The sequence below is a fragment of the Lithobates pipiens genome, unplaced genomic scaffold (genome assembly GCF_037356315.1).
Source record: "Lithobates pipiens isolate NorthernLeopardFrog02 unplaced genomic scaffold, aLitPip1_a1.2 Scaffold_16, whole genome shotgun sequence".
In the NCBI taxonomy this organism is placed as follows: Eukaryota; Metazoa; Chordata; class Amphibia; order Anura; family Ranidae; genus Lithobates; species Lithobates pipiens.
In genome coordinates, this window is record NW_027507748.1 from 34872992 (window position 1) to 34895495 (window position 22504).

The following is a 22504-nucleotide window of genomic DNA, read 5'->3' on the forward strand; positions in this document are numbered from 1 at the left end:
AGATATAACAACGTTTATTCAACAATAACACAGACATTTAAAACCAATAAAGATGGCTATGCCAAACATTGCGCAGTATAATTACACATCATAAAGTATAGATGGATTGAGGTTTTTCAGCAATTGTGTCCCGACATGTTTCACCCGCTGGGGCTTCCTCTGGGGGATATTTGTTGAAAGACAAAATGGATGTGTAAATGCGCACTGATGAAAAGCCAATGATGACTGGAATGGAAGGACGGGCACTGGGCTATGCTCGAATGGCTGACCAAAAATGGCCCAAGTCCAGAGGCCAGGGGCAGTAGATCGCAATGAGCAAAATTTGAAAAAAGGGAGACCAGGGGCAATATTTTGTAACACGATAGTGTCTTAGATCGGATGGTAAGGTAAACGTGACATCCCCCTAAGCTAGTAATAATTTTTATTTCAATTTTTTTTACGATTTTGAAATTGCCCCAGCCTCTGTTCAAATCAAATCCGGGGACAAACCCGGGGACAGACTTGGTCCAGGGACAGTGTCCTCAATCCAGGGACTGTCCCTGGAAACCGGGGATGTCTGGTCACCCTATTAATACAGTAAGCATACTTGAACTGTTTCTTTAATATTGTGTGAGTCTGTATTTCCTAATACAGTTGGTAAGATGACTGAACACAGGGTGTCAGAGGTAATTGAGGATTTGCAGAGTTGAGGTAGTCAGTGGGGTACAGAGTCTATTAGCAGCCCTCACGGGCGTATCGCTACAGCTGCCTCCACTGACTTTGCAGAGGGAATTCAGCTGTCCTCCTTAGTGTTGGGGAGAGACTGCAGATCTACCCCCTTTAAGGAGGAAGAATATTGTTTGCTTGGGACACAGTGGAGGAGCCTATACTCCGGTTCAAAGGGCTTTTATAGGAGTACTCCAGTGCCAGAATTGGACCCCAGCATACTGACCAGTAGGGAAAGTGTTTGACAGAGCATGCTGAACTGTTATCTAACATTGCCCAGTAGACAGGACTATCCTCAGTATAGGACTTAGGGGTCATCTTCTGGACCATTGGCTTATTATATATGGTATATCCAATTTTCTACTCTTTATATATTTGACCAACTGTACACTTGATTTTGCTACTGTTTTACTTATTTGTTTGACAGGTTATTACCACATCAGGGCCCAGATCTGAACCTGCAAACAGTTTTGTCTGGCAATGCCTCTTCTTGCAGAGCCACCTGGAATGCTGGACAGCTCCCTGGAAAGTTCCTTGAATAATTCTGCTTTGAACTTTCTTTGTCTTGAACCTTGAACCCTTTCCTCCCCCCATGAACTTTCTATTAAAGCGATGAATTTGCACTTCCTGTTTGCCAGATTATTGTGCTGTATCCAGCCAATTTATCACTCTAGTTACTCTTGCTGCCATCCGTATCTTCACTACCACTTGTTACTGACCTTTGGCTTATTCCTCGGCTATGCTTCTGCTTTATCCCAACCTGCTATATCTGCTATTGGACCCTGGCTTGCTCACCACCTGGTAGGGTGATCCTGAGGACCATGTAACATTTAACAAATTTAACAAACCATGTGCTACTTCAAATACTCAGCTGAAGTTCTGCACAGACTAAGGAACATCAACACCACATTGCCATCTTCCATACAAAAAATACTTCAAAGAGAACAACTATTAAAAACCGGACGACAAGCAGCTCCCAACCACAGGAAGACATCTACTCGACCACTACAATTAGATTGCGCCTTGATTAACGCCAGGTCTGCAGTCAAACATAGACTGGAAGTACACGACTTCATCATGGAGAACAATGTAGACTGCCTCTTCATCACCGAAAGCTGGTTAACCTCTGACTGCAACACCATCCTCACCGAATTGGTGCTGGAAAATTACAGGATCCTAACCGAACACCGGATAGGGAAAAAAGGAGGAGGCCTAGCAGTGATCTTTAAAGGTCACCTGGATCCCACTAAACCATCATCTCAGAACCCAGTGCCTTTTATGGAAACCCTGACGCTACATCTTCAACCAACACCCCATGACACCACTCATATTCTACTGTGCTACAGACCACCGGGACCAAAGTCTAATCTTCTTTCACCCCTCACGGAATCCTTTGCAATGCACACCCTAAAATTCAAAAATTTCCTGGCACTCGGAGATTTCAACCTTTGGGCAAATGAGCCTAAAGACCCCATTGCGACTGCCTGCATCAATCAACTAGAAGAACTGGGTCTCCAGCAACTGATAAAGACTCCCACGCATGGGTCAGGACACACCCTGGACCTCATTTTCAAACAGAACATTGACGTCAACATACTCGACAACATAACTCTGCCATGGACGGATCACCACCCCATCAAATTCAAAATAGCTACCAACATCACCAACGAAAAACGGAAACCTGTAACAACAACGCACTGGACCAGATCGCATAAAAAACTGTACTCCGAATCCTTCAAATCCACTCTGTCCAACAAGATAACTACAATAACCTTAAACCACTCTACGGAGGAAACACTCAACTCCCTGAACAGGGCATTGCTGCAATCAGCAGACTCGGTAGCACCAAAACGCAGGGCTCTCATCAGGAAGAAAAACTCTGGATGGTTTAATAGCTCCCTCGCCGTACTAAAGCAAGAACGCAGAAGAGCGGAAAGAGCGGAAAGAACATGGAGAAGAAATACCACTTTAACTACAAAGGTCTCACAGAGAATTATCGGAAAGCAATCTTCAAAGCCAAAAAGGACCACTTCTCATATACAATCTCAACGGCCGCTAACCAACCACGGGAACTGTTTAAACTGGTTAATCAATCAATGAATCCGGTGTGCCTAGAACCCCCAGAAAGCGAATCCCAGGATTACTGTGACAAACTGTCGGATTTTTTCATTGATAAAGTCAAAACCATCAGGGAAACAATTTGTCAGAAGAAAACATCCAACCTCAGCCAGCAAATACATAAAGAGGATGTCTGCACCAACATACCGCAACCGCCGAAATTTTCACTATCCCCAATTACCGTAGACACCGCAAAAAACATCATTAATAAACTGCGTGACAGTACCTCACCTATTGACATCATCCCCACAAAACTACTGAAAGAATGCTCCGACATCGTGGCTCCAACCATAACCCACCTCATAAACCGATCATTCCACAAAGGGATTGTTCCCAGCATCCTCAAACAAGGCATCGTCAAACCTCTACTCAAGAAACCAAACCTGGACCCTCAGGATCCAAACAACCGTAGGCCAATTACAAGCCTCAACACCATTTCTAAGATCATGGAGAAAGCTGTAGTACAATTAGTTATAATCAGCTACAATTTCGCCTGGATACTCACAAACTCCTGGACCCGCTGCAATCAGGCTTCCGCCCGGGTCATGGAACAGAAACAGCTCTCCTCAAGATTTGGGATGACGCCCTCGAAGCAGCAGATGATGGAGAGTCGTGTCTCCTCGCACTGCTAGACCTAAGTGCAGCGTTTGATACAGTAGATCACAATACTCTACTCGTCCGACTCACAGAAGTAGCCGGAGTCCAAGACATAGATCTCCAATGGTTCGCGTCCTTCCTAGGAAATCGGTCACAGACAGTGAAACTAGGAAAATTCCTCTCCGAAACTCAGGCAGTCACCTGCGGAGTCCCTCAAGGCTCTCCTTTATCACCCGTTCTCTTCAACATTTACATTCGCCCACTCCTCCAAATCATCAGATGCTCAGATCTCTGCTTCCACTCTTACGCTGACGACACGCAACTTTATTTCCGGATCAATGGAAAAAAAGATCACCAACAACAACTTGAAAACTGCCTCAAATCAATAGAGGACTGGATGACCACTAACTCCCTCTAGCTGAACGAATCAAAGACAGAGCTTCTTATCTTACACCCAAATCATAAGCCCGCAACCAAAACCTCCTGGTCTCCACCAACCGTCTTTGGGCAGACTATCTCCCCAAAGACCAAAGCCAAGAGTCTCGGGGTTATTTTAGACGCACAAATGTCAATGGATGCGCAAATAGGATCTGTAGTCAGTGCATCTCACCATCTGCTGCGCATGCTTCGCAGACTCATCCCTTTTATCCCAAAGAATGACAAAGCAGTGGTAGTTGGAACAATCATTAATTCACGACTGGACTACGCAAACTCGCTTTACATAGGATTACCACAATATCAACTTGCGCGATTACAACTGATCCAAAACACAGCAGCAAGGCTGATAACAGGAAAAAAAACCCTGGGAATCCATCTCTCCTTCGCTGAGGAGCTTACATTGGCTAACCGTAAAAAATCGGATCACGTTCAAGACCCTTTGCCTCACCCACAAATGCATGCATAGAGAAGCTCCGCAATACCTAATGGAGAAAATAAATCATTACACACCAAACCGCAGTCTTCGATCAGCCAACAAAAACCTCCTCCTCGTGCCCAAAGCCCGGTATAAATTCAAGGGGGATCGGAGATTCGCTGTCCAAGGGCCTCGGCTATGGAATGCTCTACCAATCAACATCCGTCTGGAAGAAAATCACCTGGCTTTTAGGAAAAAACTCAAGACCTTCCTCTTTTAGCAGATGATCAAAGCTCGCCACAGCGCCTAGAGGCGATTCAGTTCGCATTGTGCGCTATACAAGTATTTCATTCATTCATTCATTTAATCAAAAGAAATCACAGAAATAAAGTCATTAATATCCAACACAACAGTGAGGAATGCACTTATTCTTCAGTCAGATAAAAATCCAATGTGGAAATGAAGCAAAAACAATAGCACACTGTACCGCCTTCCTTCAGGAAACAAGGGGTTAACTCTCAGCTGTAGATCTATTGTCAGATAGTCAAAGCGTAGAGGACTCATAGCTCCATGTTGCAGTTTCTTGGAAGTTAACTTATAGCAGGCTACTGTCCATTACAAAAACGTGTGGGCCGTTATAGTCTCAAATTGAGATGGCCAGGGATCAGACAGCACCGCGCTGCACCAAGAGAGGCAAAAAAGTACCTCTATTCACGGTGAAAGGCGTCCTGCAGCAATATGCCCAAGAAACATCGGGTTAGCGTCCCATGACGCCCGCCGTATGGTGAAAAGGGGGAGGAGCCCGAGAAAAGGCCGACAGCTACCGATTCGGAAGGATGGAGCTACCATTCAGAAGGATGGAGCGGTCAGTTGCCGTGACGACCGTGACTGACATGTTTATTGCGCCTGCGCTTTGTCAAAGTCACTGGAGTCAGTGGCAGAGTAGAATATAAAGCACAGCGGACACTGGGAGACACATGCAGCAAAATCCACTCAACCATCAGGAGCTCTGGTTAGTACTTGGTGTCCGCACCTCAGGTGAGCCCTTGTCATCCGCCTGAGTCAAATGCTTCTGCACTCATCCAGCTGGTCGGTGGGTGCTTTGCTACTGCAATAGCTACTGGTCTCTGAGCCTGACTCCAGATCATTATTGCTGTTTCCCTTTCTTCAGTTATTATAGTATTACATACTGTATACTGTTGCAATAAATATCCCCTCTTCAGCCCCGGGAGTGTTGGAGAGTATGGTGCTGCCTACAGAGTCTCGTGTACTGAGAACAGGGAACCCGAGAAAACAGTGGCTCCTTCAGGTGTAAGCGCTACATGTAATATATTACAGTTTTGTTCTTGGGTTTAGATAAGCTTAAAATGATGTTTTGCAATGGAAACTCAAGTAATAAAGGCTGACAACATGGCTGTCATTGTGGTATTTATTTATTGATGTAGTGCTCTGTTAGGTTAGGATATTTAGTAGGAAGTTTAAAATGAATGTCAAAAGCAATCTCGTCCAAGTACAAGGCTAACGTCAGCTAAGGCTGTTTACATTAATTATGGTTTTCGGTGTTCACAGCACTCAAATATGTTTCTGTTCATTACGTCCACAAACTGATTGTTGATGAAGAAGCATGGGCATGTGATGTGACGTTTTTCACGGTCATACTATTCGGTAAAGGACAATGATGTATCGTATAATAAAGAAAGTAATAATAACCAGCTAGAAAGGTATATTTACTTTAGAATTAAGACCATTCATACAAGTCAAAGGCTATTTGCACGTGCTGACCTAGAAGTTCTTTGTATCGGTATAATGGACAGGCGCACCAGTAAGTGTACCTATTGTCTCCCTTACTGAATTTTACATAGTTAACATATTATGCAGAGTGTTGCAGAATAAATAATGGCATCAGTCCCAGTTCTTGAAGCAGCTTATTTTGCAGTGGTAATTTTTTTTTTTTGGGGGGGTGGCAAACAGTAGCACCTCCCACCCCCCTGGTTGTTTGGGTGGGTCTGGTGGACCCCATATATGGTGGGAAGCGCTTCTACCGGGCTTGATTGGAGGCAGGGTCAGCAACAGTGGCATTCCCTTCCCCTGCTCTCCACGGGCATCACGGGTGGCTTCTGTTTCCTCCCTCCTCCTCGGCAGCCAATTGGGAGTCTTCTCTTTTCAGCCAATCAGAAAACTGGTCTCAGACCTGCTTCTGACTGGCCAGATTGAGGATCAGTGTTTCAATAGGCAATATTCATTCGCTGTTTTAACACCTGGGTGGGCTCATGGCACAATGCTCTGCGCCACGAGCCCATCCTATTGAGAAGCCTATTACAGCCTCTGGCTCTAATCAGGTGCTTCAAAGACCCACCCCCGCCACTGTAATTCACATGCCGGCGTCCCAAATGGACGCATGAATAAATAGGGGGTGGTGGTGTCCTGTCAAAGTAGCGGGCCATGGATTTAGCATGGGAATGTCGGCTGCGGATAGAGGGGGCGGCGATCCGGCACCCCTAATGGATGGGCCGCTACCGTTATTGTTTAATGTTCCTACTGTGAAAGTCAAGCTACGGAGTAAACGACTAGTCAGCAGTATTGTCTGGGGCCTTGTTGCAGCTAATCTTTTTCCATTGCTGATTTGCCTTGCTTGGTTCCTCTAATGCAGATGTCTCCAAACCCCAGGCCACGAACCAGTGCCAGTCCGTGATCAGTTGAGGGCCTGACCTGATCTGTATTGGCAGCCACTCGTATTGCCGCCAGGCTCCTCCTCTTTTCGGGTCAGCAGCTGGGGCCCTGCTGTGGGCTGCACGTTCGGGATATCTTTATTCTTGTGGGTGCCTGCTACCCTTCTCCCAGCACTGCCACTCCCTTCCCTCTCTGTGATTACGTCACTCAGCCAATGAATATATATGTATATATTAGAATCTTTATTTGTACCTGCTTGGCTGACCACATGAGCTCAATCTATTCTTATGGGAAAAAAAATTATAATTTTTATTATTATAGAAAAAAAACTTTAGAATTATGAAAAACTTTTGTTATTATTATTAAAAAATATTTTTATGGAAAATATATATATTTTTTTAAATATACAAATACATGATTTCAATAATCATGTATTTGCTCCTGTAGTCAGCCAAACGGATACAAATAAATATTTCAAAAAATATATTTTTCTAATAATAGTAATAATAATAATAATAATAATAATAATAATAATAATAAATTAGGCTCATGTCAATATACATTGGCTGAGTGAGCACAGGGAGGGAAGAGGGTGGTGGTGCTGGGAGAAGGGTAATGGTTGGCCTCTGGTGGTGGGAGGGTGGCAGTGCAGGTTGTACTGGCTTGTCATCAAGGCATCATGACCCCTGCCATACCACTAGGCAGTAGAACCCCACAAGGATTCAGCTATTTAAAAGAAAAATTCTCAATAATATTAATAACATTTTGCATTATTATAATAATTTGTTCTATAATAACAAAAAAAATATATATTACTATTACTTTTAGTTTCATTTTGTTTTTTTAATTTTTTTTTAACATTTTTAACATTTTTTTTTTTTTAATTGTACAACATTGTATACAGTTTCATTTTGAGAGTTTTAGTGGGAATCATTTCAGCTTTATGCTGTCAGATATTTTTTCACTAAAATCTTTGTTATTTATCATTAATTACTTTAGCACTTATATTCTTTACTATCTATTTTGAGTTGGTATCAGGCTTTATGGTGCTGGCAGCTTTCTATTATCTGATTATTCTCTTTACCTTTTTGGTTTTATCTTATTTCTGTGTAATTAATAACTTGTGGTAATGAAAATATGGTAGTGCAATAGTAGAGCCTTCTATACTACCAAAGAACATGATAAATTACATTCATTCTCCACAAAAACACTTTACAGCTGTCTCTCAACACCAGTGCCATTCTCTGCTTCTTATGCCGCGTACACACGACTGGACTTTCCGGCAGACTAGGTCCGACGGTCTTCGAGACAGACTTTCGGCAGAGTTCCGACTGACTTCCAAACGAACGGACTTGCCCACACACGAACGGACTAAGTCCATTTGAAAGTCCGTTAGTTTTGAACGTGATGACGGAAAGTCCGGTCGTGTGTACACGGCATTAGTATGCCTTTCTTGCCTGGCCTTGGAATGGGTTCTGCCCTCCAACACGGGCAGTCAACCACCCATCTTCTCTGTATGGGTGTGGACCCCCTGCCCTTGCTGCTTTCTCAAATGGGTCCCTACTAGTGATGGACGAACTTCCGATGGGACGTTTTGCGAACGCGGACCGCGAACGCAGCCGATAGTTCGCGAACCGGAACGTTCGCGGCGGCCCCATTGACTTCAATGGGAGGCGAACTTCACAAACCTACAGGTCAAATTTGCAGCCACAAAATAATTAATAGCTGTGCAAACATAGTCCCACCACATGGCCAATGACATAACACATGTATGAGGTGAATCTGGGATCAACAGCTACAAGCATTCTTTTTTTATATGGGAAATTGTTGTGACAATTCAGGACTGTGGAGCGCATGAAGGCAATGGAGGAGAGGGAAGGTCAGGGTAGGCAAAGAAGAGGGTGCAGGAGATGATCACCAGCAGCGTGACATACAGCAATGACATCTGCACCGTGATAGAGTCATCTGACAACAGCACCGTGATAGAGAGCACTGACATCAGCAGCGTGACATACAGCAATGACACCTGCACCGTGATAGAGTGATCTGACACCAGCACCGTGATAGAGAGCACTGACATCAGCAGCGTGACATAAAGCACTAACACCAGCACCGTGATATACAGCACTGACAGCAGCACCGTGATAGAGAGCACTGACATCAGCAGCGTGACATAAAGCACTCACACCAGCACCGTGATATACAGCACTGACAGCAGCACCGTGAAAGAGAGCACTGGCATCAGCAGCGTGACATACAGCAATGACACCTGCACCATGATAGAGAGCACTGACATCAGCAGCGTGACATAAAGCACTCACATCAGCACTGTGATATACAGCACTGACAGCAGCACCGTGATAGAGAGCACTGACATCAGCAGCGTGATATACAGCACTGACACCTGCACCGTAAGCAGCCCCAGGAGGAAGTCAGCATAGCACAGGGATGGTGGGAGCCCCTCATAATGAGCATAGCACAGGGATGGTGATAGCACAGGGATGGTGGGAGCCCCTCATAATAAGCAGCCCCAGGAGGATGTCAGCATAGCACAGGGATGGTGGGAGCCCCTCATAATAAGCAGCCCCAGGAGGATGTCAGCATAGCACAGGGATGGTGGGAGCCCCTCATAATAAGCAGCCCCAGGAGGATGTCAGCACAGCACAGGGATGGTGGAAGCCCCTCATAATGAGCATAGCACAGGGATGGTGGGAGCACCTCAAAATATGCAGAGCAGAGGTACAGCCCCAGGAGGAAGTCAGCACAGCACAGGGATGGTGGGAGCCCCTCATAATATGCACAGCAGAGGTACAGCCCCAGGAGGATGTCAGCACAGCACAGGGATGGTGGGAGCCCCTCATAATATGCACAGCAGAGGTACAGCCCCAGGAGGAAGTCAGCACAGCACAGGGATGGTGGGAGCCCCTCATAATAAGCAGCCCCAGTAGAAATATGACACCGCTCAACCTCTTCAAAGAGGAGGGTACGGGCATATAGTACGGTGTGCTTTTTTTGGACAAGGAAGTGAGCCAAATGAAGAAAGAAGGTCTCTGTGCTCGATTTAAAAAATTGTTTATAGACATATACATGGTCTACTGGCCACATGTGTTGAATTCCTCCGAGATCCATGCCTCATTCATTTTTAGAAATGTGAGGTAGTTAACACTGTCGTGAGCTAGGCGAGTACGCTTATCGGTCACGATCCCCCCTGCTGCGCTGAACGTCCTTTCGGACAGGACACTGGATGAGGGGCAAGCCAACAGTTCGATTGCAAATTGGCTCTGGCCAGAGGTCAAGCCTGCCCACCCAGTAGTCCAGGGGTTCATCACTCCTCAGAGCGTCCACATCGGCCGTTAACCCGATGTAGTCGGACACCTGACGGTCTAGGCGTTCCCTGATGCTGGATCCGGATGACACCTGTCGATGGGTCGGCTGAAAGAATGACCTCATATCCAAAGTCACCAACACATCTTCAAACCGGCCTCTTCTTGCAGGCGCTGTTGGATTGGTACCCGCAACTCCTTCTCTGGGAGTGGGAATTGCTCCTCTGCCAGCGCACGCAAAAGCAGAATGCAGCATTTCTCGAAGCAAGGCCTGGAAGTGCTGCATTCTGACAGCCCTCTGTGACGGCGGTAACATTTCCGCCATTTTGTGTTTGTACCGGGGGTCTAAGTACATTGCCACCCAGTACTGGTCCTTGACCCTTATGCTTTTTATACGGGGGTCCCTATTAAAACACTGGAGCATGAAGGCCCCCATTTGCACTAAAGTGGAAGCGGTGTGGTGGCCTGGCTCCTGCTCATCATCCAGGATAATGTCGTCCTCTTCATTCTCCTCTCCCCATCCACGCACAACAGGGAACGCAGAAAGGTTTAAAGCATGCTCTTCTTGCTCCTCCTCATCCGCCCCGGCACCATCCTCCTCTGGCTCCTCTTCAGACTCCTGTTGTTCACTTGTCTCAGATAGAGTAGCCCCCCCTGGGAATTGATCCAGCATTGCGACTTCCTCATCTTCCCGCTCCTGCTCCTCCACAGCTTGATCAATGACACAACGCAATGCACGCTCCATAAAGAAGGCATAAGGTACCATGTCACTGATGGCGCCATGGCTGCGACTGACCAGTTTGGTGATCTCCTCAAATGGGCGCAGAAGTCTGCATGCGTCGCGCATGAGCAGCCACTGGCGTGGTGAAAAAAACCCCAGCTCCCCAGAACCGGTTCTGCCGCAGAGTTCATACAGGTAGACGTTAACTGCATGTTTCTGCTGGAGCAGCCTATCAAGCATATAGAAGGTTGAGTTCCATTGCGTCGGGCAATCGCAAATAAGACGTCTGACCGGCAGATCGTGTCGCCGCTGAATGTCAGCAAGGTGAGCCATGGCCGTGTAAGATCTTCTGAAATGGGCCGAGATTTTCCTTGCCAAGATGTCCTGGACCCCAGGGTATTTGACAAGGAATTGCTGCACCACCAAGTTTAAGATGTGTGCCATGCATGGCACGTGCGTGATTTTGCCCTGTTTCAATGCGCTAAGCAGATTGGCACCGTTGTCACACACCACTTTACCAACTGTCAAATTGAGCGTTGTTAGCCACTGATCTGCCTGTGAACGCAAAGCTGAAAGGAGTGCCGGGCCAGTGTGGCTCTTGGCTTCCAGGCACAACAGACGCAGCACGGCATGGCAACGTCTCACCTGGCATGTCGAATAGGTTCTGGGGAGCTTGGGTGGCGCAGCGGAAGAGACGCTAGCAGCGGAAAAGGAGGAGTCAGCCGAGGAGGAGAGGGAGGAGGATGGAGTAGGAGGAGGAGGAGAAGAAGAGTCAGGCCTGCATGCAATCCGAGGTGGTAAAACCAAATCTACACGGGTGCCACGGGTTACATGCTTGACGGCCGTCAGAAGGTTCACCCAGTGGGCAGTAAAAGTGAAATACCTTCCCTGCCCGTGTTTGCTAGACCACGTGTCTGTGGTCAGATGTATCTGTGTGCCAGAGATACATTCACTTGCCGCTGAACATGGCCATATAGCTCTGGGATGCCCTTCTCTGAGAAATACTTCCTTCCTGGGACCTTCCATTGTGGTGTTCTAATGGCCACAAATTTGCGAAAGGCCTCCGAGTCCACCAGTTTATATGGCAGTAGTTGGCGGGCTATGAGTTCTGACAAGCCAGCCGTCAACCGTTGGGCAAGAGGGTTATCCGGCGTCATCATTTTTTTACGTTTGAACATTAGGCCCACGGAAGCCTGCCTTTTTGAAGAAAAACGTGAGCTTGGCGTGATGGAAGGTGGAGTGGAGGACAATTGTGAGGAGAGAGGAGAAGGAGAAGTAGAAGACGAGGCTGGACGGTGAGAGCCTGCAGTGTGGCTTTGTGTGTTCCGTTGCTCCCACTCGGCTCGGTGATGGCTGCTCATGTGCCTTCTTAAGGCGGTCGTCCCTAGGTGAGTGTTGGGCTTACCGCGACTAATGCGTTGACTGCAAAGATTGGAGATGGCAACGCTATTGTCAGCAGCGGACACGTTAAAAAAAGCCCACACTGCGGAGCCATGTGCCGGTGTCCTGGGAGCGCCAGATGTGACCGTACATGGTCGATGACTCACTCCTGATACATTTGCAGTCTGCTTTGTCCCTCCTGTGCAATGTAAGTTATTCCTGCTTCTCCTCCCTATCTGCTGGTCCATATCTCCCTCTGAACTCCCCTCCTCTTCCTCTCTTGTGGGCACCCACGTGACATCACTAGACACGTCATTATCGATGTCACCTTCCCCACCGCTATAAGTAGAGATCTCGGAGTAGGCAGCAACACCGGGGACCAACCTCCTCCTTGGGCTGATCTGAGTATTGTCGTCAGACTGCTAAATAGCGGTTGTTGCTACCTCCTCTTCCTGATCCAATACCAAGAGTGGCTGCGCATCAGAAATGTCCTCTTGATATGGATCGGAAAATAATTCCTGTGACTCAAGCGGAAGGTATGTGGTGGTGGTGGTGGTGGTGGTGGTGTTGTTGGTGGTAGTGTCTTTGGGGGTGCACATAGCAGAGAGTGAAGAAGAGGGTGCAGATCGAGAGGATGAGGAGGGTGCAGAAGAGTAAGGCTGAGCGAGCCACTCAACCAAGTCTGGTGCGTCCTTTAAAGTCATTGAACGCACCTTCTGCAACTTCCCACTTTGGCTCAAGCCTGTTGCTCCTGCCCTACCCCTACCACCCCTGCGGAAGGGCCTGCCTCTTCCTCTGCCTGTCATTTTTTAAATGACCCTGTGACAAAACTCTCAGTCCCTATACCGATGAAGGACTGCTGCAGTATAGGGCAGCGGTCAGCAGTAGTGCACCTCAACCCTATGTATTGTGGACCTATACCAGTCCTTATAGAGTAGCAGACTGTACCTCACTCAACCCTATGTGCTGTAGTACCCTATACCTTACCAGTCCTTATAAGGACTTTTGTGGACCAAGTAGGTTGTGTGTGAGTGATTAGCAGACTGTACGTCAGTCCCTATACCGATGAAGGACTGCTGCAGTATAGGGCAGCGGTCAGCAGTAGTGCACCTCAACCCTATGTATTGTGGACCTATACCAGTCCTTATAGAGTAGCAGACTGTACCTCACTCAACCCTATGTACTGTAGTACCCTATACCTTACCAGTCCTTATAATGACTTTTGTGGACCAAGTAGGTTGTGTGTGAGTGATTAGCAGACTGTACGTCAGTCCCTATACCGATGAAGGACTGCTGCAGTATAGGGCAGCGGTCAGCAGTAGTGCACCTCAACCCTATGTATTGTGGACCTATACCAGTCCTTATAGAATGGCAGACTGTACTTCACTCAACCCTATGTACTGTAGTACCCTATACCTTACCAGTCCTTATAAGGACCTTTGTGGAACAAGTAGGTTGTGTGTGAGTGATTAGCAGACTGTACGTCAGTCCCTATACCGATGAAGGACTGCTGCAGTATAGGGCAGCGGTAAGCAGTAGTGCACCTCAACCCTATGTATTGTGAACCTATACCAGTCCTTATAGAATGGCAGACTGTACCTCACTCAACCCTATGTACTATAGCACCCTACACCAGGTTATTAACAGTCCTTATAAGGAGCTTTGTGGAACAAGTAGGTTGTGAATGATTAGCAGACTGCAGCAGAAGGGCAGCAGTCAAGTATAATATTCTTTCTATATTTGGAAGAAAGAATATTATACGTGTACAAGCCTATTACCATACCACTGATACCAGTCCTGAAAAGAACCTTTGTGGACCTAATATAGTAACAGCTACTGATTAAACTGACCCTCATTGCCTCACACACTGCTTCCTGCCTGTCCCTATATAAACTGACAAAACAGAGGCTGCTGGAACAATAACTGGAATAGCACTTTTGTGGACCTGATAGTCACAGCTAATGACTAAACTGACTGTCCCTGCAGCAGACACACCGTCCTGTCCCTTTCTCTAAACTGACAAAAGACACTCAGGCTGCTGCAACAATCAGTAGCACAGCAAACCTATATACACCTAACACCTATACCAGTCCTGAAAAGAACTTTTGTGTACCAAATAGCTAGCGATTTGGGTCACTGCAATCTCTCCCTACTCTACACAGCAACCTCTCCCTATAGTGACAGAATAAAGAATGTAAAATGGCCGCCGGATCGGGTCTATTTATAAGTTAGGGGGAATGTCCAAGTGTCCATGTGCTGTAATGTCTCAATTGGCTGTCCTGTACCCCATGATGGATGTGTCATCATAGGTCAAAGTTCTTTTACACAGTAAACATGGAAGTCCGCCGGGCGAACGGCGCCAATGGTCCGCCGAACGGGCGGACCGCGAACAGCCGAAATTCGCCGCGAAATGACCGCCGGGCGAACCGTTCGGCCATCACTAGTCCCTACCACCTCTGCACCCTCAACTTTTCTGCAGGTATCATCATTCCTCTTTTTCTTCAATACTCACATTATCTCCAGGCTAGGTCAGCTATTATGGTGTGTAGGAGTGATCAGTACCCACACCACTACAGTAATTCGTGTGTAGCACCCTCCAAGTTAGACTGCTAGTAGGAATAAGGCAAATTTAGTTTTTGGCTCCTCTGTAGTCAGGCGAGTAAGGTTTGATTGCTTTTGGCTGTTATAGGTCCTGTTTTCTAGTAGGGTCTGGAATATAGTGGCCTGGGAGAGGCAGATCCTGGACCTACATATTCACACAACCTCAGCCAATCAGTGATGAGAGAATGACCAGTAGGGGGCTGAGGTGTGTATAACTAGCCTTGGACCTGAAGCAGCAAGGTCCTTGTCCTGGAGGTGAAGACCCAGCCTGAAGGGCTGTCTTTCTAGGAAATTTGGTTGAAGACTGTAGGTGTTTCATCAAGGAGAGCTGGGGGGGGGGGGGGGGGGAATATTTCTGGAGCTGCTGGGAACAGTTAAGAGAAAAGTCTACTGAGGATCTGGCCTTGAGGCTTACAGTACAGGTTCTGGCTAGTAATGGAAGGTGACATCTATGTACACAGGGACACAGTGAGTAGAGGCCTGAGAAAGAAAGAGATCCTAGAGACTGTTGTTGTTTAACCCTTGAAGAGACTGTTCCAGAGTTGCTGGCTTAAGGCTGCTCTCATAGTTGGAGTCCCCTGAGTAGGGATGAGCCGAACACCCCCCGGTTCGGTTCGCACCAGAACTTGCGAACGGCCCCCACGTTCGTTACGAACGTTAGAACCCCATTGAAGTCTATGGGACTCGAACGTTCGAAATGGAAAGTGCTAATTTTAACGGCTAATATGCAAGATATTGTCCTAAAAAGGGTTTGGGGACCTGCCTCCTGCCTCAGGGGACATGGGTCAATGCAAAAAAAAGTTTTAAAAATGGGCGTTTTGGCGGGAGCACTGATTTTAATGACGATTAAAGTGAAAAAAAAAGGTGAAATATTCCTTTAAATATGGTGCCTGGGGGGTGTCTGTAGTATGCCTGTGAAGTGCCACGTGTTTCCCGTGTTTAGAACAGTCCCTGCACAAAATGACATTAAACGGAAATAACACCATTTAAAACTGCTTGCGGTTTTAATGTTATATCTGGTTCCTGCAATATGGTTGAAAATCATTGAGAAAAATGGCATGGGTAGCCCTCCCTGCCCATTACCAGCCTATTTGGGTCTTGTACGCATATTAAGGGGAACCCTGTACCCATATTAAAAAAAGGAAATGCGTGTGGCCCCCAGGCCCTATATACTCAGAACAGCAGTATACAGGCGTTGAATCTGTTTGTCATTTTCGACTGGTACATTTTTAAAGTGTAGCTCCAGTCAAAAAAACTATTTTTAAGCTTTTTGGAAAACATAGGGAAGGGTTATCACCCCTGTATAATTTGTTTTGTCGTCCATCTTTTTTCATCTCACTTGCTGCTGTCTCCTTGCGTTTGCAAGTAGGAGATGTTTGTAAGTTGGATGTTTGAAAGTAGGGGCCTGCCCTATATTATAGCGGTATGTACTGGGTACAGAGCACGCAGACAGCACGCACTATCTCCTAACACTACTGACTACAAGCTCTATTATTAACCACTTGACCACTGGGCACTTAAACACCCTTAATAACCAGACCAATTTTCAGCTTTCGGTGCCCTCACATTTTGAATGACAATTACTCAGTCATGCAACACTGGACCTATAGGAAATGTTTGTCCTTTTTTTCACACAAATAGAGCTTTCTTTTGGTGGTATTTAATCACCTCTCAGTTTTTTATTTTTTGTGCTATAAAAGAAAAAAGACCGAAAATTCTGCGAAAAAATGAATTTTTCTTCGTTTCTGTTATAAAATTTAGCAGATTAGTAATTTTTTCTTCATAAATTTTGGCCAAAATTCATACTACTACATATCTTTGGTAAAAATAAGTACAAATTGGTGGATATTATTTGGTCTTTGTGAAAGTTATAGAGTCCACAAGCTATGGTGCCAATATCTGAAAATTGATCACACCTGAAGTACTGACGGCCTATTTCAATTCTTGAGACCCTAACATGCCAGAAAAGTACAAATACCCCCCAAATTACCCCTTTTTGGAAATAAGACATTCCAATGTATTTAGTAAGAGGCATGATGAGTTTTTTGAAGTTGTCATTTTTTTCCCACAATTCTTTGCAAAATCAAGATTTTTTTTCCTTTTTTTTTTCCACAAAATTGTCATATTATCAGGTTATTTCACACACACAGCATATGCATACCACAAATTACACCCCAAAACACATTCTGCTATTACTCCCGAGTACGGCGATACCACATGTGTGAGACTTTTACACAGCGTGACCACATACAGAGGCCCAACATGCAGGGAGCGCCATCAGGCGTTCTGGAGCACCCAGGCCAATTCTGACATTTCTCTCCTACATGTAAAAGACATCATTTATTTGCTAGAAAATTACAGAGAACCCCAAAACATTATATATATATATATATTTTTTTAGCAAAGACCCTGGAGAATACACTGGGGGTCGTTGCAAATTTTTATCTCACACGGTATTTGCGCAGCAATTTTTCAAACGCGTTTTTTTGGGGGAAAAAACTGTTTTGTGCTTAAAAAACAAACAAAAAAAACAGTAAAGTTAGCCCAATTTTTGCATAAAGTGAAAGATGAAGTTATGCTGAGTAAATAGATATCAAACATGTCACTCTTCAAAATTGCACATGCCCGTGGAATGGCGCCAAACGTCGCTACTTAAAAAATCCCCATAGGCGACGCTTTAAATTTTTTTGTACTGGTTACATGTTTTGAGTTGCAGAGGAGGTCTAGGACTAGAATTATTGCTCTCGCTCTAACGTTCTCGGCGATACCTCACATGTGTGGTTTGAACACCGTTTTCATATGTGGGCGGGGCTTACGCATGCGTTCGCTTCTGCATGCGAGCACATGGGGACATGGGCGCTTTAAATGTTTTTTTTTTTTTATTGTTCATTTTACTTTATTTATTTTAGTTTGACATTTTTTTCCCCAAAAATATATTTTTGATCACTTTTATTCCTATTACAAGGAATGTAAACATCCCTTGTAATAGGAATATGGGGTGACAGGTCCTCTTTACAGTGAAATCTGGGGGTCAATATGACCCCACATCTCACCTCTAGGCTGGGAAGCCTGAAATAAAAAAAAAAAAAGATTCTGGCTTTGATCGTACTGGCGAGTTGGTAGAAGCACCGGAGGGCGGTGAGGGGTGGGGGGCGTCTATGGCTGGGTATTTCAGGGTATCACCGAGTATGGCTGGGTATCTCTGAGTATGGCTGGGTATGGCAATTTATGGCAGGGTATTGCAGAGTATTGGCGGGGTATTGGCGGGGTACTACAGAGTAATAGCAGGGTACTGCAGAGTATTGGGGGGTACTACAGAGTAATGGCAGGGTACTGCAGAGTATTGGGGGGTACTCCAGAGTAATGGCAGGGTACTGCACTGCAGAGTAATGGTGGGGTACTGCAGAGTAATGGCGGGTACTGCAGAGTATTGGGGGGTACTGCAGAGTAATGGCAGGGTACTGCAGAGTAATGGGGGTTACTGCAGAGTAATGGGGGGTACTGCAGAGTAATGGCAGGGTACTGCAGAGTAATGGCAGGGTACTGCACTGCAGAGTAATGGCGGGGTACTGCAGAGTAATGGCGGGTACTGCAGAGTATTGGGGGGTACTGCAGAGTATTGGGGGGTACTGCAGAGTAATGGCAGGGTACTGCAGAGTAATGGGGGTTACTGCAGAGTAATGGCAGGGTACTGCAGAGTAATGGCAGGGTACTGCACTGCAGAGTAATGGCGGGGTACTGCAGAGTAATGGCAGGGTACTGCAGAGTATGCACTGGTATTGCAGAGTATTGGCAGGGAATTGAGGGGTTAAATTCGGTGAGCAGCGATGTGGGCACTGCAGATGCAGCCCACATCGCTGCTGACACCGATCTCTTTCCCCTCCGCTGTACCGATCGGTACAGAGAGGGGAGGGAGGAACCGGCGTCATGACATGACGCCGGTTTGTTTACAAGTGATCACTCCGTCATTTGACGGAGCGATCACGTGGTAAACGGCCGCTATGAGCGGCCGTTTTACCGTGATCCGTGATGCGTCGGGTCCTGTGGACCCGGCGGTCACGGATGCTCTCGAGTGCGCGCCCCAGGGGGCACGCGAGAGCAGAATTCTGGGAGGCCGTTAATTAACGGCCTCTCAGAGTTAAACAACCGCCCTGAAGCCATTAATCGGCAATGGGCGGTTGTTAAGTGGTTAAAGCTAGATCACTAGCTATATAGGTGAGGTGAATATAGTGGTGTATACTGCGGTCAGGGCACAGACAACAACCACTACACAGCAGCAAGATAGGAAATCAGCCAAAAACGATCAGTGTGTACTGTGTTGAAGGTACACAGAACACCCACTGCTTCAGATGCCAACACACTACACGAGGCCGCCTCAAAGGCGGCCTTATATAGTGTGGGGCGTGCACTACACAGCCTGAGCTATGATTGGCCACAGGCAGGATGCCTGTGGCCAATCATGGCTCTCCTCGCTGCTGGCGCTGCGATTGGCCAAGCATGCGGGGTCACAGTGCATGCTTGGCCAATCATGAACCAGCAATGCACTGCGCCACCGCAGTGCATTGTGGTCCGTGCGCGCCACACGAATTTTGACGCGAACGGACCAAGAGTTCTGATTTCGTCGAACGGACGAACAGCCAATGTTCGAGTCGAACGTACGTTCGACTCGAACACGAAGCTCATCCCTACCCCTGAGCCATAAGTCCATTAATACTGAACACAAAGGGGGTTCACCATGAAGAGTTTAATTATAACTGGAGAGTGTCCTTAGTTACACTAAATTTGGAGTATCACAAGAGTGACCCTGCAGCCCAACCAAGTTTAACCAACCATAAACTTTAAAAAGACACTCGTTTCTTGGTTACTGTGTTGAGTGACTGGAAAACTGCTGTGTGCCTGACTGTCATGCACCCAATAGGGAGTAGAACCCGGGACAATCCAGCAAGACCAAAAGTAATGGCGTACTTTATTTCAATGTGCAAAAGTCCCACAGTATGACGCATGGCTTCAAGAACATTTTCTGTTGGGCCTCCTACTCACATGGAGCATTAAAGAGGAAGTAAACCCTGATGAGTTTATTTCCTCTTTGATTCCCTGCAAAGGTAAAGCATAATGGACTACTATGCATCGCATAGCAGTCCATTATGTGTCACTTACCTGACACAGGAGCCAGCGAAGTCACCGCTGTCCCCTGTAGTCCGGCGCATCCATCTTCTCGGTGTGGTCTCCCAGCTCCGCCGCTGATGACGTCACTCCCGCGCATGCGCACAGGAGCCGACACGCGTGGCAGCTCCATCGTTGAAATTGACGTGCTCAGTGCGCCTGCGCGCCACTGTCTACGGCGCATGCGCCATAGACAGCGGTGCCTGTCTTCGGGCAAATATCTCCTAAACCGTGTAGGTTTAGGAGATATTTCTTGGACCTACAGGTAAGCCTTAATCTAGGCTTACCTGTAGGTCAAAGTGTGTTGTAAGGGTTTACAACCACTTTAAGTATCTTCTTTTAAGGCCTCAACCTCCAAAGAGGGAGCATACCCAACAACCCAAGTGGGAAACACAGCCAGCAAGACCATGCTGCGCTGGGTTAAGGCAAGCCTGGCCACATGGTGCCTTCTCATCTGCCAACTGCCCACATCAGTGCCGGACCTCACAAATGCGCTTCTGGAAGAATGGTCAAACATTCCCATAGACACACTCCTAATACTTGTGGACGGCCTTCCCAGAAGAGTTCACGCTGTTATAGCTGCAAAGGGTGGGCCAACTCAATATTGAGCCCTACATTGTGCGTGTAAAGGCAGGTATCCCAATACTTTTGGTAATATAGTGTATGGTCCTCTGGGCAATTTCAGTGCTAATGTTGATAAACCATCTTTAATTCCAGATCCCTATTACAGTTTTCTTTATCAGCGCAAGGATGTATAAAGCCTCAGAACAAAAGAAGAAAGAAGAAAGTGTATGGATCTGGTGCAATAAACACACTTTATTGAAACATAAAAACAGAAAATTGAAACATAAAAACACAGTAGTAATGCACTCCCATGTCATCACTGGAAAGAATGCTGGTATATAGCCTGCATGCAGGGGGATGAGCAATCACTGGGGTGACATGTGAGTGCATTACAACTGTGTTATTATTTTCAATAAAGTGTGGTTATTGGGTTCGATCCGTGCACTTCTTTTTTCTTATGCTCTCTCCCGTCCGAAGATATAAAGTGTGTTACTGGCTGGATCGAAAAGTGAGAAAAAATTAACAAAAGAAGAATAAAAACGAATGCAGCTGCCACATCATAGCCTTATGAATAAGTAATGTAGCACGAAACTTGTCAATGCGTTCCTGCTGCTGGATGTGCTACTTTCTATAAAATGTCCCATTACCTTCACTACACATATGGAATTCTAGGTCAGAAATAAAATTAGCACACATTACAAATTGTTGGGCACACAGTTAACTCCTTAATTGCCTCTAGATGTTAACCCCTTCCCAGCCAGTGTCATTAGTACACTGTCAGTATACAGGATTATCACTGATCCCTGTATTAGTGTCACTAGCGATGCCAGTGTCTGTTAGTGACACTCCCATATAGTGTCTGTTAGCGCCAGATTGCTTGCCACCCTCTTATATTAACACTATAAGTCACTGATCACCGGCAGCACAATATAGCATCTATAGCTGCATAAATTTCAGTATACGGTATATCCCATAGTTTGTAGACGCTATGACTTTCACACAAACCAATTAATGTACACTTATTGGGATATTTTTCTTTTCTTTTTTTTTTTTTTTTTACCAAAGACATGTAGCAGAATATATTTTGGCATAAATTTATAAAGAAATTTTATTTCATTGTATATGTTTTATAACAGAAAGTAGAAAATATAGTTTAAAAAAAATAAAATAAAATGTTTTCCCTTTATATAATAAAAAATAATAAACACCTGTCATGTTTTACATAGTTGCATAATAGGTGAGGTCGAAAAAAGACACAATTCCATCAAGTCCAACCTATGTGTGTGATTATATGTCAGTATTACATTGTATATCCCTGTATGTTACGGTGGTTCAGGTGCTTATCTAAAGCCCCGTACACACGAGAGGACTTATGTCCGACAGACTTCCAAAGGAGTTCCGCCGGAGTTCCGACGGAGTTCTGACAGACTTTTCGGCCGAACGGACTTGGCCACACACGATCACACTAAACCCCGACGGATTCGAACGTGATGACGTACGACCCGACTCGAATAAGGAAGTTCATAGCCAGTAGCCAATAGCTGCCCTAGCGTCGGTTTTAGTCCGTCGGAGTAGCATACACACGAGCGGAGTTTTCGAAGGGGACTGGGTCCGGCGGAGTTCCTTCGGGAAAATTTGAAGCATGTTCCATATTCTAAAGTCCGTCAGACTTTGGTGAATCAAAAGTCCGTTGCAGCCCACACACGATCGGATAGTCTGACGGACTCGGTCCTTCGGACTTTGGATGTTGAAAAGTCCGCTCGTGTGTACGCGGCATGATAGTTTCTTGAAACTATCGATGCTTCCCGC